Raw genomic sequence first — 17235 nt, 5'->3', positions numbered from 1 at the left:
CATTCAGTTCTACATATCAGCCACGGGTTCCCCTGTTCTACCCCTCCCACCCCTCCCACCCCCTCCCACCCCCTCCCCTTACCCCCAGCCCACCCCCCATTCCCACCTCCTCCAGATCAAGGTCTCCCCGAGGACTGGGATCAACCTGGTAGACTCAGTCCAGGCAGGTCCAGTCCCCTCCTCCCAGACTGAGCCAAGCATCCCTGCATAAGTTCCATGTTTCAAACAGCCAACTCATGCAATGAGCACAGGACTTGGTCCCACTGCCTAGTTGCCTCCCAAACTGATCAAGCCAATGAACTGTCTCACCTATTCAGAGGACCTGATCCAGCTGGGGGCCCCTCAGCCTTTGGTTCATAGTTAATGTGTTTCCATTCGTTTGGCTATTTTTTTTTTCAATAATTGAGTAAAACCGAAATTTATTATAAGCCACAGTCGTCCTAGGGACCTCCATGCTATATATATAGCCTCCATGGTTCTATGGGTTGTGGTCTGATTGTTCTTTATTTTATATCTAGAATCCACTTATGAGTAAGTACATACCATGACTGTCTTTCTGGGTTTGGGTTACCTCACTCAGGATGATTTTTTTCTAGTTCCATCCATTTGCCTGCAAATTTCATGCTTTCATTGTTTTTCAGAGAGCTATGTTTTACTTAAGTTGTGTAAGTGATATTCCTATTCATCTTCCCCTTCACTGTTTGATCTACGGCAGACATTTTTCTATAGGCTAATCCATAATCTAAAAGATTTTAGCCTACCCTTCTGAAAGTACAACCAGCATTTTCTTTCATCAGCTTGATATAGTACAAATTCTTATCCTAATAGTGAAATGTTTCACTGGAGCTTGCACAGTGATTGGGTAAAACCAAAACTTATTATAAACCACAGTCATCCTAGGGTCCCCCCTGCTAGGTAGCCTCCTTGGTTCTGTGGGTTGCAGTCTGATTGTCCTTTGCTTTATATCTAGTATCCACTTATGAGTGAGTAGATACCATGTTTGTCCTTCTGAGTCTGGGTTACCTCACTCAGGATGATATTTTCTAGTTCCATCCATTTGCCTGCAAATTTCATGATGTCATTGTTTTTCTCTGCTGAGTAGTACTCCATTGTGTATATGTACCACATTTTCCTTATCCATTCTTCAGTTGACAGGCATCTAGGTTGTTTCCAGGTTCTGGCTATTACAAATAATGCTGCTATGAACATAGTTGAGCATGTATCTTTATGGTCTGATTGAGCATTCCTTGGGTATATGCCCAAGAGTGGTATGGCTGGGTCTTGAGGTAGATCGATTCCCAATTTTCTGAGAAACTGCCATACTGATATCCACAGTGGTTATACAAGTTTGCATTCCCACCAACAGTGGAGGAGTGTTCCCTTTGCTCCACATCCTCTCCAACATTGACTGTCATTGGTGTTTTTGATCATAGCCATTCTGACAGGTGTAAGGTGGTATCTCAGAGTCGTTTTGATTTGCATTTCTCTGATGATTAAGGATGTTGAGCATTTCTTTAAATGTCTTTCAGCCATTTGTGATTCTTTTGAGAATTCTCTGTTTAGCTCTTTAGCCCATTTTTTAATTGGATTGTTTAGTATTTTGATGTCTAGTTTCTTGAGTTCTTTATATACTTTAGAGATCAGTCCTCTGTCAGACGTAGGGTTGGTGAAGGTCTTTTCCCATTCTGTAGGCTGTCTTTTTGTCTTATTGACCATGTCTTTTGTCCTACAAAAGCTTCTCAGTTTCAAGAGGTCCCATTTATTAATTGTTACTCTTGGTGTCTGTGCTACTGGTGTTATATTTAGGAAGTGATCTCCTGTGCCAACGTGTTCAAGAGTACTCCTTACTTTCTCTTCTATCAAGTTCAGTGTAACTGGATTTATGTTGAGGTCTTTGATTCACTTGGACTTAAAGTTTTGTGCATGGTGACAGATATGGATCTATTTGTAATCTTTTACATGTTGACATCCAGTTATGCCAGAACCATTTGTTGAAGATATTTTCTTTTTTTCCATTGTATAGTTTTGGCTTCTTTGTCAAAAATCAAGTGTTCATATGTGCGTGGATTAATGTCAGGGTCTTCAATTCGATTCCATTGGTCTGGTTGTTATTTATTAAGTGGCACTGTTAACCGTATGAGAGAAGCCACAAGGCAAAACAAAACCCATTAAAAGAGTTTATTAAGGGAAGGGAACAGAGGTGCGTGCATAGGCCTATGGAATGATCATGAAGGAAGAGAGGGGAGGAACAGGTGGAACCAGCTTTTATGGGTCCCCCTCCCCACCCTGCCCCCTCGTACATGCGCATATGGGCTTATGTAGCCTCGCCACACATGCACACAGATTGCATGGCCACGCTGAGTGCAGATCACATGATCACATAGCGTAAGGATTACATAGGATGCAAAGCGCTGGGATGACTAAGCATCTTGCCTGGGTACCGGGGAGCGCATGTGCAGTGGTGTAGCTGGGGGAGTGGCTAGGAATTCTAACGATGGTTCTTATAATAAGAGTGACAAATTATCTTGAGCTGCCTTTATCTCATTTACTTGTCATTCCCTGCCCCCTCTGTGTCTCACTCAACATCCTGTGACTTTTAGTTGAATCCACTAGCTTCCTCCAACCCAAAGGCTAGGAATGTTGTCAGATAGCACCTGACGACTTTGGCAGAGATGTTCCCCCATTTACTGTAACCTGCTTTATAAAGTGGGGTTTTCTGCCCACCAGATACATAAAGTGGGGACATGATCGCTCCAAGGAGTGGTTGAGGGGAAGGCTTTTACTGTAGATGTGAGGGGGACAGGAAGAGGCACCTGGAAGAGTCCAGAGCAGAGAAACATGGCCAGCAGACTGAAAGGACTATGAGAAGGGGAGAGGGGGCAGGGTGAGCCCCAGGAGATAAGAGAGAAAAGGGAGTCAAGAGGACTGAGAGAGCCAAGAAGGCGCGCAACAGCAATGGCGGGGCTGTAGTGTGAGGAGTTGGGGGAAGAGAAGCCCCAAAGCTGGGAAAGCTAGGGCAGGGGCGGGGTGAGAAGAGCCAGGATAGCCACGTGAACTCTGTAGCAGGGACTAGTGATGCCCAGAGAGCCTGGGGCCAGCTAGAGCTCTGGCACGCTACTGGCACCACGGTGCCATTTGTTTCTTTTGGGTCTGACACCTACTACCTACCTGATGTTCCCACCAATGTATTTTTTATTTAAAACTCTAGATTTGTTTATTTTTATGTGTTTTGTCTGCACACATGTGCAGCACATGCGTGCCTACGGAAGTCAGAGCAGCAGCTTCCCTGACACTGGCGTTACCGTTGGTTGTATGAAGGCACTCCAGCACAAAACAAAACAAAACAAAATGTTAGATCCGTTCCTAAAACTAGCCCCCAAGGTCCATTCCCTTATTCGGCCACTTCCTCCTCCTGAGGCTGACCACCAAGGTCCAGCTATTAAAGTTTTGAAGTCCAGCAATCAAAGCCCCTGCGGCTACCCTAATTAACATGTCCAATTAAACACCTCGGTCCCAATGCAGGGTTTCCCTGTTACCTTTATAAACCACTATTTCCTGTGGCCCAAGTCTGTCTCCTCTCTATCCAGAGCAGTCCTTTGTGTCCCTCCAGGAGAAATGCCCCTCCTCCTCTCTTGCCCCCCCCATCCTCATTTATTTATTTACTGCCCTTTGTCCTTCTGGGGCAAAGAAATCTCCTTTGTGCTAAGAACTCGGTCTAGGGGGTCCTGAGCCAGTTCCTCACATTGTAAGCCTCCGTTGAGTGCTGGGAACTGAATGTGGGTCCGCAGCTCAGGAGACAAGTGCTCTTAATTACGGAGCCGTCTCTCCAGCCCTTCATCCAAAGCATTCTGAAAGTTCGTCCATTTATGACTTCCTTTTGTTCTGTTACAATACATCCAAGAAAATGTTACAGCATTGAAACAGGGTGCTGGGGTGGGATCTGGACTCCTGTTCCTGGCTCATGGCCACTCAGATTTACACCAGACTAAACTATTTCTAATTCCTTATTTATTTATCTAAATATTTATTTATAATATATGTCTGTATGAGGGTGTCAGATCCTCTGGAAGTGGAATTACAGACAGCTATGAGCTGCCATGTGGTTGCTGGGAATTGAACCTGGGTCCTCTGGAAGAGCAGTCAATGCTCTTAACCTCTGAGCCATCTCTCCAGCCCCCTCAAATTCCTTTTGAGACGAGAGCTGCAAATCAATCTATGGCTGAGTCTTGTCTGTAACTCTTGATCTTCGTGCCTCCCAGGTGTTGGGATTAAAGGACCGCAGGATGCCTGATTGAATGCAGGGGCCCCTGCAGCCTAGGCAGGTACTTAGACTCAGTCCCTAGCAGCAACTTGTTTTCTTATCAATATCGACTTTTCGAATTACTCTATCAACTTAGGAGTGGTTTCTTCCTTTTTGAAATGTATTTTCATTCTCTCTCTTTCTCTTCCTTCTTTTTGACATTCTCCAACAAGTCTACTGAAAAGGAATTGTCCTGCTGGGTGGTAGTGGTACACGCCTTTAATCCCAGCGCTCCAGAGGCACAGGAGGCTGATCCCGAGTTCAAGGCCAGACTGGTCTACACAGAGAACCCCTGTCTTGGAGAGAGAGGGAGGGAGGGAGGGAGGGAGGGAGGAAGGAAGGAAGGAAGGAAGGAAGGAAGGAAGGAAGGAAGGAAGGAAGGAAGGAAGGAAGGAAGGAAAGAAAGGAATTATCCAAACTTAAGGCCTCATGCAAACCCACAGCGGACAGCTGCTGAGCGCCACCTGAGGTTCATCCACAGTCCAACAGTTAAAAAGCTTTTTGGAAGCTTTGCTTTCAGACAAGGGGAACTCAGGCGAGAAATGATCCATTATAAAACATTCTGGATCCGGGTGATAGAGCTTGCCTAGTTCACTTTAGGCCTTAGATTCAATCCTCAGTGGGAGGGAAGGAGTAGGAGACTCTGCAGACATTGATAGGAACTGCCTAGGTGAGACCTGGAGAGGTGTGGGCCAAGTTCTGGGCTGGACCTGAAAGTTAGGCAGGTCCCACGGTAATACTGAGTGTAGGAGGTAGTTCTAGAATCTCCCAGACGTGTGTGTGTGTGTGTGTGTGTCCACACTCGCTTTGGTTTTCATTTTCTGAGACATCTCCCTCTGGAGGCCAGTCTGGCCTGGTCCTTGCCACAGTCCTTCCGACTCAGTCTCCCCAGTGCCGGGATTCCAGGCATGAAACGACCGCGCTCAGCACTTTGTGCTTTTCCTTCTCCGGATCTCCCCCGTACAGTGAGGAGGGCCCTGACTCCCACCCCATTTCGTTAAAGTGACAATGTCCGCGGAACTCTGCGGTCAGTGAAGTGGGTAGGCGTAAGCTCTGGGGTCCGGCCTGCAAGCATGTGATGAGCTTTTCAGTCTGTGATCTCCCCGCTGCTCCATCTTTCTCCTTCCACCGGTTGGCTCCAGGGAGAGGGCAGGGCCGAGACCGGAATAGAAGAGCTAAATTTATCCTGGGAGCCCGGGCGTGGCTGCAGCTGGGCCGGCCGGCCGGGGCGGAGGCGGTGCCTGGACGAGGCGGCGCTCGGTGGCCCCGAGCCGGTTTCCTGCCTAGGAAATGAGGTCTCCCCGAGGCGGAGGAGCGCGGACTGGAATTTCCCCACAGCGCCGCCCTGCTCGCCCGGGACCGGGAGGGGCCGCCCGATGGAGGCGCAGCCGGGGAGATGCCCGAAACCCAGAGCCGGCCCGCGGCCCGAGCCCCGATTTCACATAGGCGTGTTAAAATGGAAGAAAGTATACATTGTACTTAAGGAGGGCGGGCGAGTGCCACGGCGCACTTTCCTCTCCTTGCACCATGCCTGTCCCGAGGGCTGAATTTATGTGGTCAGGCATGGTGGGCGCCTTTGTCCCTCTACTGGCTGACCATCTCTCCGGACCCCATTTTTTGTTTGTTTTGTTATCGCTGACCCAGGACAGATTCACCAACACTGAACTGTAACCCAGACTACTTATTTGAGATAGGATATCGTGTAGCCCATTCTGGCCCCAAACTGGCTATGTAGCCAAGGCTTACCTTAAAATCAAAATGGGGGTCAGGAGAGACGGTTCATGGTTAAGAGCACATGCTGCTCTGGAACAGCGTGTTCGAATCTTAGCACCCACACGACCGCTCACACTGACCTCCAACTCCAGTTCCAGGGGATCTGACGCCCTCTGCTGGCCCCCCTGGGCACTGCAGACAAACACATATTAAAGGTGTACATAAATAAACAACAACAACAAATCGACAAAGAATAAAACTCCAAGGGAACCGTAAACTTTTCTGGCGATTTCAGATGGTGCTTCCAATTGCCCAAAGTTTTAAAATTCCTAAAAACAGGACAAAAATCACCAGAGATGGTGTCGAAGCAAAGCCAAACCTCCTCAGGCAAATTCAAAAGAAGGGTTGGATGTACTCCCCTACCCAGACATCCCTGTGAGGATGGGTTCTTTTCTCTAATGTCGATCCCAGGCAGGGGCTGACTAGGGTCCTCTACAGCCCAACTCTCAGGCTCAGGAAGGACAGCCTCCCGGGTAGCAGTGTGATTGAAACCAAGCCTTGCATCCTAAGACTAGGAGACCAGAGTTTTCACAGACTGGGGGTGTGGCTCAGTGGTGGTGTACTTGCCCAGCAAGCACAAGACCTTAGCAAAAGGGAGAAGAGGAGGAGTGAGCGAGAGTCTCGCTATCTCACGAGGACATCGACAGCTAGAGACACCCGCAAAGCAGGCATGCAGCGACTGTGAACCGGAGAGCGTTAGGGGACCCGCCCAGACACACTCCGTTGCCCGGCAATACGTCAGGGATGACACACTCTCCTGTTTGGGCACAGGCAGAGTCACGGGAGGGAGGGAGCAGCCAGATGTTGGTCCCAGTCACAGGTCACACGCAGCTGGGTTGGTCAAGAGCCCACTTCCCACACCCAGACACAGACACTGTCCGCACAAAGGCCCCACCCGCCGATGCTGGGTCTCGCACACACTCTTCTGAGTGGCCAGTCTAGACTCCTGGCCTCCTCTTGTTTCCTTTTGGAAAACCTTCAGCTTTTCCATTTTAATCAGGCCATGAGACAACAGTCTATTTCTGTCACTTCTGAGTGTTGGCCAAAGATTGTTCTTTTGAAATACCCACAGTAAGTAACAAATAATGCCTCTGACCTTTGTTCTAAAATTTTACTATGCTAACACGGAGCACAGTGTGAATGCTTAGAGGGCAGTTTTGATTTGTTTGTTTGTTTGTTTTGACTTAAGGCCTCACTTCGTCGTAGTCCCAGCTGTCTGGAATTCACTGACATTTGTCTCCTGAGCCCTGGGATCACAGGTGTACATCGCCTGGTCTGTTTTTATATGGTGTTTGGCATCAAACCCAGGAATCTATGCATGTAAAACAAGAACTCTGCTAATTGAGGTACACCCCCAGTCCTCATTTTATTTTGATTTATTTATTTATTTATTTTTTGAGACAAGGTTTCAGTATGCAAGCTCTGGCTGGCTTGGAACTCTCACTGTAGCCCAGGCTAGCCTAGAACTCAGATTCACCTACATCTGCCTCCCAAGTGCTGGGATTGAAGTCCTGCACCACCACACCAGCTCTCTCTGCCTTGTTTTTTTTAAAAGACAGGGTCTCACTGTATTCCCCTGGATGACCTGGAACTCAATAAATACACCAAGCTGGTCTTGAACTCAAAGAGACTCACTTGCAGGGAGGAAGCCTTGAGGGAACGGAATTCTGAGGGAATGTGTATTGTTGACATGGCACAGGACTCCAAGGCCTGGGACCCACAAAAATTAACAAAGTGCTTTACCCAGGCTGAAGAGGGTCTCAGAGCTTCCTAAAAGGTCTGAGTGGGAGTGGGCAGGATATACAACTAGTACCTAACTGCAGCTTCTTCCTCCAGCATGCTTACACCCTGAGACTGCTCCCTTCTGGAACTTCCACTGAGAGGAGCCAAGGCCTCCTAACTGAGCACTGAGGTTTGTTCTCTTTTGGGGAGGTAGTAGGTGACCCCTCACCATGCACACTCCCACCTGATCACAGCCTTTCTTCATTACCTCATCACCCCTACTCAGGGTTCCAGGACCCGAGGCTCACTGGACCGGGTACATCTGTCTCCCCAGCGAGACTACTGGATTAAAGGTGTGAGTCATCATGCCTGGCAATTTTAAGACTTTTTTAAAATTTTATTTATTTTTTATATTATGTGTATTGGTGTTTTGCCTGCATATATGTCTGTGTGAGGGTGTCAGGTCCCCTGGAACTGGAGTTACAGGCAATTGTGAGCTGCCATGTGGGTGCTGGGAATTGAACCTGGATTTTCTGGAAAAGCAGTCAGTGCTCTTAACCACTGAGCCATCTCTCCAGTCTCCAATTTTAATTATTAATAAAGGGTGTTCGAGGTGTGTTTGGGTTTAAGAAACAGGCAAGCGCATCCATTTTACAATGATTATTATGTGGACTAGCCGGGCGGTGGTGGCACACGCCTTTAATCCCAGCACTCAGGAGGCAGAGGCAGGCGGATCTCCGTGAGTTCAAGTCCAGCCTGGGCTACCAAGTGAGTTCCAGGAAAGGCGCAAAGCTACACAGAGAAACCCTGTCTCGAAAAACCAAAAAGAAAAAAAAAAAGAAAAGAAAAAGAAAATTATGTGGACTAGAGATGGCTAATTGGTTAGGAAGACTGCCTGCTTTTCCAGGGAACCTGTTTTTGGTTGTTGTTTTTTTTTCTTTTTTAAGGTTTATTGATTTATTTATTAGTGTTCTGCCTACAGGCCAGAAGAAGGCGCCAGATTTCATTATAGAGGGTTGTGAGCCACCATGTAGTTGCTGGGAATTGAACTCAGGACCTCTGGAAGAGCAGCCAGTGCTCAACCTCTGTGCCATCTCTCCAGCTCCCATAAGCCCTCTCTCCAGTTCCTGGGAACCTGATTCTGATTCCCATCACACACGTAGTGGCTTACAACTACCAGTACCAGGGCATCTGATGCCCTCTTCTGGGCTCCACAGACACCAGGCGCATGTGGGCGCACAGACATACATATAGGCAAAACACCTATACACAAAAATGTATAAATGATAATGAAATTCTCACTATTACGGCCTGCTTCCAAGGAGAAGAGAGGATGGGAAAGAAGGGAGGGGGTGTGGAGGGAGGCAGGTTTTCTAACTGATTACTTCAAGTACATGGAAGAGGAACTTTATTTATTTTATTTTATTTATTTATTTATTTTTTGATTTTTTGAGAGAGGGTTTCTCTGTGTAGCTTTGTGCCTTTTCCTGGAACTCACTCGTTAGCCCAGGCTGGCCTTGAATTCACAGAGATCCACCTGCCTCTGCCTCCCGAGTGCTGGGATTAAAGGCGTGGGCCACCACCGCCCGGCCTATTTATTTTATTATTATAATGAACATCCTTAATTTAATTTTATTCAGTGTGTGTGTGTGTGTGTGTGTGTGTGTGTGTGCGTGCGTGCGTGCGTGCGTGCGCGCGCGAGCACATACATGTTAGTGAGTGCAGGCCTGTGCTCTGGTGCTCATGTGGACATCAGAGGACAATTTTTCAGAATCTTTCCAAGCAAGCACTTTGACCCAGTGAGCCATCTCTCCGCCCTGTTTATTTGATTCAGAGATGGGGATCTCATGTGCTCCAGGGTGGTCTGGACATTACCAGGTAGCTACGGCTGACCTTGAACTTTGGGTCCTCCTGGCTCCATTTTTCAAGTGCTGAGGTGACAGCTGGGTGCCACCATACCCAGTTTATGCAGTGCTGGGGATCAAACCCAGGGCCTCCTCTTTATACTAGGAAGGTACCACCTGAACCCGGAGGTGTCCCTTTTTGGGGAAGCTTTCCATATCGTCCAAGCTAACCCTTGCCAGCCACTAAATTCATTCCTCTTTTTTTTTTTTTTTTTTTGCATTTTTTTATTATTTTATTTTCTGTTATCAGCTTGATACAGTACAAATTCTTATCCTAATAGTGAAATGTTTCACTGGAGCTTGCACAGTGATTGGGTAAAACCAAAACTTATTATAAACCACAGTCATCCTAGGGTCCCCCCTGCTATGTAGCCTCCCTGGTTCTGTGGGTTGCAGTCTGATTGTCCTTTGCTTTATATCTAGTATCCACTTATGAGTGAGTACATACCATGTTTGTCCTTCTGGGTTTGGGTTACCTCACTCAGGATGATTTTTTCTAGTTCCATCCATTTGCCTGCAAATTTCATGCTGTCATTGTTTTTCTCTGCTGAGTAGTACTCCATTGTGTATATGTACCACATTTTCTTAATCCATTCTTCAGTTGACGGGCATCTAGGTTGTTTCCAGGTTCTGGCTATTACAAATAATGCTGCTGTGAACATAGTTGAGCATGTATCTTTGTGGTATGATTGAGCATTCCTTGGGTATATGCCCAAGAGTATGGCTGGGTCTTGAGATAGATCGATTACCAATTTTCTGAGAAACTGCCATACTGATTTCCACAGTGGTTGTACAAGTTTGCACTCCCTGGTTTTTTTCAAGGCAGGGTTTCTCTGTGTACCTTTTGGAGCCTATCCTGGAACTCGCTCTGTTGACCAGGCTGGCCTCGATCTCACAGAGATCTGCCTGCCTCTGCCTCCCGAGTGCTGGGATTAAAGGCCCACGCCACCACTTCCTGGCTAAATCCATTCCTCTTAATGTCCAGGCCTGTCCAACTTCCTCTCTGAAAAAAGTCTGCTTTGTCCTCAGGCAGCCACAAGAGCAGACCTAGAGCAGCCGACCCTGACCGAGGGTTCCAATTGCCCCCTTCTTTCCCCTCCCATAAACAGCCTTCACTGTGCGCGGCCTCTGAGACCGACTCTGGACTGGAAGGCAGAGGAGCTCTCTTGAAACGCACAGTGTGGGGTAAAAAGTCCCAGCTCTCTTCCTGAGCTTTGAAAACCCACCCATACCTGAGCCTGCCCCAAGCTCAGGACTTGAAATCCCACCAATCCCCAGCCTGGAAAACTCCTCCCGGGAGAAGCCCTGCACAAGCCTGCCTCCCCCGAGCAGAGGCAGCTGCCCTCCTGTGTGTTTCCCCGTGTGAGGCTTGCTGTGCGGTGGGACTGTGCGGTGGGACTGTGCGGTGTTTCTTGGCTCTGACCGCCTGGATTCTTTTCCCTTCAGAACTACAACGCTTGCATGGGGGGGGCACTTCCCTCGGAGCTGTAACGCTCACACTCTACATTTGCTCATTCCCTCCATTCTGCCCCAAAGGAAATTGAAAAAAAAACAAAAGCCCCAGAACAATTTCTTTAGGGTTTAAAAGAAAAGCCCCAGGGCAGCCAAGCTGTAAATCTTAGCAGCTGCCTAGAGGACAGAAGAAAAAAATTAACCTAATCTGGAGGGCTACCAGCCATATGGCAGACAAGCATGCTGAGAGCAGAGTGTTAGAGAAAAAGGCCCTGTGGTGGTCTGAAGGAGACAGATCCTCCATCTGTAAACCCAGATATTTGAACACTTGGCCCTAGGTGGTGGTGCTGTTTGGGAAGGCGGTGAGACCTTTGGAGGTGGAGGCTTGCAAGAGAAAGCTGTCACTGTGGGCTGGCTTGGAGTGTTTATAGTCTTGCCCCATGTATTATTATTATTACTATGATATTGTTATTATTATTATTTATTGCTGTGACAAAACAACATTACGGGCTGGAGAGATGACTCAGCGGTAAAGAGCACTGGCTGCTCTTCCAAAAAAGGACCTGGGTTCAATTCCCAGCACGCACATGGCAGCTCACAATGATCTAATTCCAATTCCAGAAGATTCTACACCCTCATAAAGACATACATGCAAGAAAACACCAACATAGTAAAAGTAAAGATGATGATGATTAAAAAACCACCATGACTTAGGCAATTTCTAAAAGAAACTGTTTAATTTGGGGTAGAGTCTGTGACACAGTGAGTCTGTCACAGTGAGGAGCAGGGTGGCAGGCAGGCAGGCAGGTGCTGGGGCAGTGACTGAGAGCTTGTATCTGACTCACAAGCACAAGGCAGAGAGTGCTAACTGGGAATGATGTGGACTCAAAGTCCACCCCTAGTGACTCACCTTCTCCATCGGGACCACACCTCCTAATCCTTCCCAAACCCTTCCACCAACTGTTTGGCCAAGTATTCAAAAGTATGAGCCTAAGGAGGCCGTGCTCATTCAAACCTGTGGTGGTATTTTGTTTGTGCTCTAACAAATAAAGCTTGCCTCTAGATCAGAGTATGGAGCTAGCCACCAGAAGCCAGGCAGTGGTGGCACACACCTTTAACCTCCAGCACTTGGGATTTCATGTCCCAGTATTTGGGAGGTACAAGCCTTTAATCCCAGCATTTGGCATGAGGAAACAGGAAGGGATATGGCTGGGCGGAGAGAGGAAGTGATAAGGCAGGGTGGAGACAGCAGCTCTGCCCTTTCAGTCTGAGGATTCCCAAAGGTAAGAAGTCTTTCTAGGGGCTGCTGCTCTGCTTCTCTGATCTTTTAGCTTTTACCCTGATATCTGACTCCCGGCTTTTATATTAAGACCAATTGGAATTCCCAATACACAACCCCTCCCCCTTCCTTGACACACACACACACACACACACACACACACACACACACCACTTCATGTTCTCATCTGCTTCCTACTTCAGGCTGAGGATGAGAACGCTCAGCTTCCTGCTCCCGTCACCATGTCCTCACGTTTTCCCACTATAGCGGTAACGCCCACATTATCGATACCCGTTTACCATGTCTGAGCGAAGGGCTTCGGATTAAAAAATAGAGACAAGAGACAGCGGGTCATCCGTACGATTGGATGTCGAATGCCCTTTATTGAAAGAGGAAAGAAACCTTAAATACAGGCTTACAGTACAAATAGAGGAACCCCCGGAGGGCAGAAGTTCGCTATCAATGGTCTACATTCCAGACCCAATGTTCTACATTCTTGCATCTAAGTAGTTAACGCCCAAAATGCAGGATACACAAATAAGGAACTTCCCTTAAGCATTCAGAAGGGTGGATACTGGCAGGGAATCTGAATAGGGAGGACATCTGATCAAGGTCAGCAAGCAAGGCCGCAGCCACTCACAGTCGAGGGCCAGGGCCCATGGCGCCCACATCCCACCATGATGGACTCTTGTCCTCTGGAACTGGAAGCCTAACTAAACCCTTCCTCCTGTGGATTACCTTGGCCACGCCGTTTTATCACGGGAATGTGGCCGTGTAGGACACGGCTCCCACGGGATCTCTTATTCAACTATGTCTTTCAAACTCCAGGTCTCACCTGACATACACCTTTTTCTTTTTCATTTTTGATTTTCAAGACAGGGTTTTCTCTGTGTAGCCCAGGCTGTCTTAGAACTTGCTCTGTAGACCAGGCTGGCCTTGAACTCAGAGGTCTGCCTGCTTCTGCCTCCCAAGTGCTGGGATTTAAAGGTGTGTGTCACCATACCTGCTCAAAATCATGACAGTTTAACTTAAAGATTTTTTTTTTCTTTATTTTTTTGGTTTGGGTTTCTCTATATAAGAGTCCTGGTTGTCTTGGAACTCACTCTGTAGTCCAGGCTGGCTTCGAACTCACAGAGATCTGCCTGCCTCTGCCTCTTGAGTGCTGGGATTAAAGGCGTGCGCCACCACTGCCCAGCTAATTTAAAGATCTTAATTGGCTTTATTTTCTGTTCTAGAACGGGCAACACTTTATTCCACACCATAGAGTAAGTGTAACAATGGGCTGAGCAGAAGAGGCAGATATAGGTAGAAAAGGCCGAAGACAGCAGAACCCAAATACAGAAGGCCACTTTGAAGTTATGTTGGTGGGGCAGCAGCTGCCGGGAGACGGAACCGTAGAAAATTAACACTCGCTTGACCCCCGGCTGCTTCAGGTGACTTTTGTGTCGTTTGAGGGTGGAGATGGAGGGAACTTCACTGGCGTGCTAATTGACACTGGTCTACTGGGAACATTTGTCTACTCCTCTTTAATCCTGGTTTTCCTTTTCCAGTCTCCAGGATTTGAAGCTGCCCTCATGCAGGCCAGATAAATTCTCGACGACTGAGCTACACCTGGGGGTCCGAGTTCTTACTGTTTTATTTCATATGTGTGGTTGCTTTGCCCACATGTGGGTATGGGTGCCACATGGCACCTGACACCGGGAGAACAGAAGGGAGCATCAGGTCCCCTGGAACCGCAGTGACGGATGGCCGTGACCCATCGTGTGGGTGCTGGGAATCAAACCCGGGACTCTGCTCGAGGAAAAGTGCTCTAAACGGTCGTGCCGTCGCTCCAGTCCCCGAATTCTTTTATCTTGAAATAGAGGACAGCACAGGGATGTTGGCATGAGTGACTCCATTATGGGGTTTTTGTTTGTTTTGTTTTGAGACAGGGTCTCTCTGCATAGCTCTAGGTGTCCTGGAATTCTCTCTGTAGACCAAGCTGACCTCAAACTTACTGAGATCCACCTGCTTCTGCCTCCAAGTGTTGAGATTAAAGGTGTGCGTCACCACCACCATGCCTGGCTTGTTATTATTCTGCACTGATGTTTTGCCTGCATGTATGTCTGTGTGAGGATGTCGGATTACCTGAAACCGGAGTTACAGACAATTGTGAGTTGCCGGGTGGGTGCTGGGAATTAAATCTGCGTTCTCTGAAGAGCATGCAGTGCTCTTAATAGCTGAGTCATCTCTCCAGTCCCCTTTTTTAAGATTCAATATCTTTTTTTTTTTTTTTTTAAAGATTTATTTATTATGTATACAGTGTTCTGCCTGCATGCCAGAAGAGGGCGCCAGATCTCATGGGAGCCACCATGTGGTTGCTGGGAATTGAACTCAGGACCTCTGGAAGAACAGCCAGTGCTCTTAACCTCTGAGACATCTCTCCAGCCCCCCAGTTTGGTTTTTAATTTGTATGTTTCTGTGCCTTGTGTGAATGTAAGCCACAAGGGTGCAGGTACCCGGGGAGGCCAGAAGAGGGCGTCAGATCCCCTGGAGCTGGAGTTACAGTGGGTTGTAAGCTGCCTGGTGTGGCTGGTGGGAACTGAACCCGGGTTCTCAGGAGGAGCAGGAACCTCTCTCAGCTTCTGACCCTCCTCTCAGGCTCCTTCCTTTGATTTTTGTTCGTTTCTTTTATTTATTTATTTTATTTTCTAAAATAGATTTGTCTGAGCTGGGCAGTGGTGGTGTATATCTTAAATCCCAGAATTTGGGAGGCAGAGACAGATGGATTTCTGAGTTTGAGGCCAGCGTGGGCTACAGAGCAAGTTCAAGAATAGCCAGGCTACACAGAGAAAGCCTATCTCAAAACAAACAATAAACAAACAAAAACAAAACCACACACATACTCGAAAAGTCAATGTGTTTTTTTTTCCGTGTGTGTGAACGCATGTGTGTGTGCCACGGTGCAGGTGTGGAGGTCAGAGGACAGCTTGTTGGAGACATTTCTTTCTTTTCATTGTGTGGATCTTGGAGATCCAGCTTAGGTCATCAGGTTTGGCATTTAGCACCTTTCCCAGTCCCAGACAGCATCTTGCTGTGCAGGCTTGACTGGACTGGAACTCCCTGAGTAGAGCAGGTTGACCTTAAACTTGACATGACCTTCCTACTTCCGCCTCCTAAGTACTGGGATTACAGGAAAAGTCCACAATACCCAGCCTCTCTTTTTGCTTTTTCAGCCTTGTCTCTTGGGACTAGGTGCAGACCCCAGTTCCAAACGATAGTCCGATAGTTTTATTGAAAACACAGATGCTGAGGTGTCCTGGTGGGGATGGGGTGTGGTCTGGTGGGAACCCCTCATCCCTACTGCTCCTGCCAGGCCCCTGCCCCAGGATCTGCATCTTGACAGATGTCTTCCCCTGCCCACCTTCTACACTTCTTCCTCTTGGATATGCCCTCACCCAGTGAGATCCTGTCCCTGCGTGCTCTGCAGTGGCTGAGCCCCTTAACCCGTGTCTGGGCTGGAGTTGCTTTGACATGTGGAGAGGCCTTGGCCTCCGCCCTCAGAGTCCAGGCCCCTCTGACTTGGGGAACTGTTTGCTCCTCTCCCAGCACTGGGACCGGCTTTTTACAGCGTTCCCTGTTAGCCTGGGGCCTGACTCCCTAAGGAAGAAAACATTTGCCCTGCCCCCCTTCCTGAGTTCCCATTAATTAAACTCATCCGGCAGGAAGAGGGACTGAAGCCTGGCGGCACACCATTGTCCTCTGAGTTCTTTGAGAATTGTGCTCAAACCAGTGTCGTTCAGAAGACAGTCCTGATTTATTGTGTTCTCCAAGCCTAAAAACCATTACTGTGAAAAAAACAAAAGCAACAACAACAAAAAAACTCCCACATTACTGTGGTCTGGAGAGACGGCTTATGGGTTGGGTAGAGTTCCTCCCAAGCTAGTTAAGACTCAGGGTGTTCTATGCCGGGCGGTGGTAGCGCACACCTTTAATCCCAGCACTCGGGAGGCAGAGGCAGGCGGATCTCTGTGAGTTTGAGGCCAGCCTGGTCTCCAAAGCGAGTTCCAGGAAAGGCACAAAGCTACACAGAGAAACCCAGTCTCGAAAAAACAAGCAAACAAAAAAAGACTCAGGAAGGACAGTTCAGGAGTGAACAGCTCGGGAGCCCCTGAACGTGACCAGACCCATGACCCTTCCTTCACCACCCTATATAATTAGTAAGGACCAACCAAGGAGCAGCTGAGGTGCCTGGAGGAGATGCTCTGCCTCCTGCTACCTGCAAAGCCTGCGGGGTGCCAGCTTTCCAGAGCCTTGTTGTGGGGTGCTCGCCAGAGAAGATGCTCACAGAGATGGGTTTAAGCCAATTGGAAGTCTTTATTAACTGCCCAGTGACTACCCTGGGTGTTCAAGATCCCAGGGTAGCCCCAAGACTTTCTCAGGGTGAGCTTTTAAGCACAAAAACCATGTTCTGGGTTGACATGCTTCAGTTAACAAGAAAAGTTAGCCAGAAGCAGAACTACAGAAGTCAAAAAGCGAAGTTAGTGCATTAGAGACTTTCCCAGAACTATGGACTTGGATGGTCTTTGTTTTTGCTTTGGCAGGTGGTACTCTCTCCCTGTTGAATTTTATGGCCTGGACGTACGTCCATCATGGAGTCAGATATGCTAAGGTCTGCCCTGTCCCAGCCTGCCTCGTGCTGGATTTGGATGATGCAGCTCCCGTTGGGTCACCCACATTTTCCTAAGTAACCCCTATGAGCTTGTGGGGCCAGTTACATGCCAACTACCACAGTCCTGACCAGGTTGGCGTCTCGCCAGACCCTG

At 48.1% G+C, this 17235-nt stretch overlaps 1 long non-coding RNA gene across 2 annotated transcripts; it reads left to right on the top strand.

The window, feature by feature from the left end:
- The first annotated feature begins 6880 nt into the window (after positions 1-6880).
- On the top strand, positions 6881-14406 carry LOC114697823. Of its 2 annotated transcripts, XR_005092625.1 has the most exons (5): positions 6881-7144; positions 7263-7419; positions 7910-7985; positions 13666-13863; positions 13981-14406. It is a non-coding gene; the product is annotated as an uncharacterized LOC114697823 (long non-coding RNA). The 2 variants fall into 2 exon arrangements; XR_005092626.1 differs by lacking the exon at positions 7910-7985.
- The last annotated feature ends 2829 nt before the right edge of the window (positions 14407-17235 follow it).

This window comes from Peromyscus leucopus, chromosome 13 (genome assembly GCF_004664715.2).
Source record: "Peromyscus leucopus breed LL Stock chromosome 13, UCI_PerLeu_2.1, whole genome shotgun sequence".
NCBI classification, from domain to species: Eukaryota; Metazoa; Chordata; class Mammalia; order Rodentia; family Cricetidae; genus Peromyscus; species Peromyscus leucopus.
Note: the sequence above shows the minus strand (reverse complement) of the source record. Positions and strands in the feature narration are given on the sequence as shown.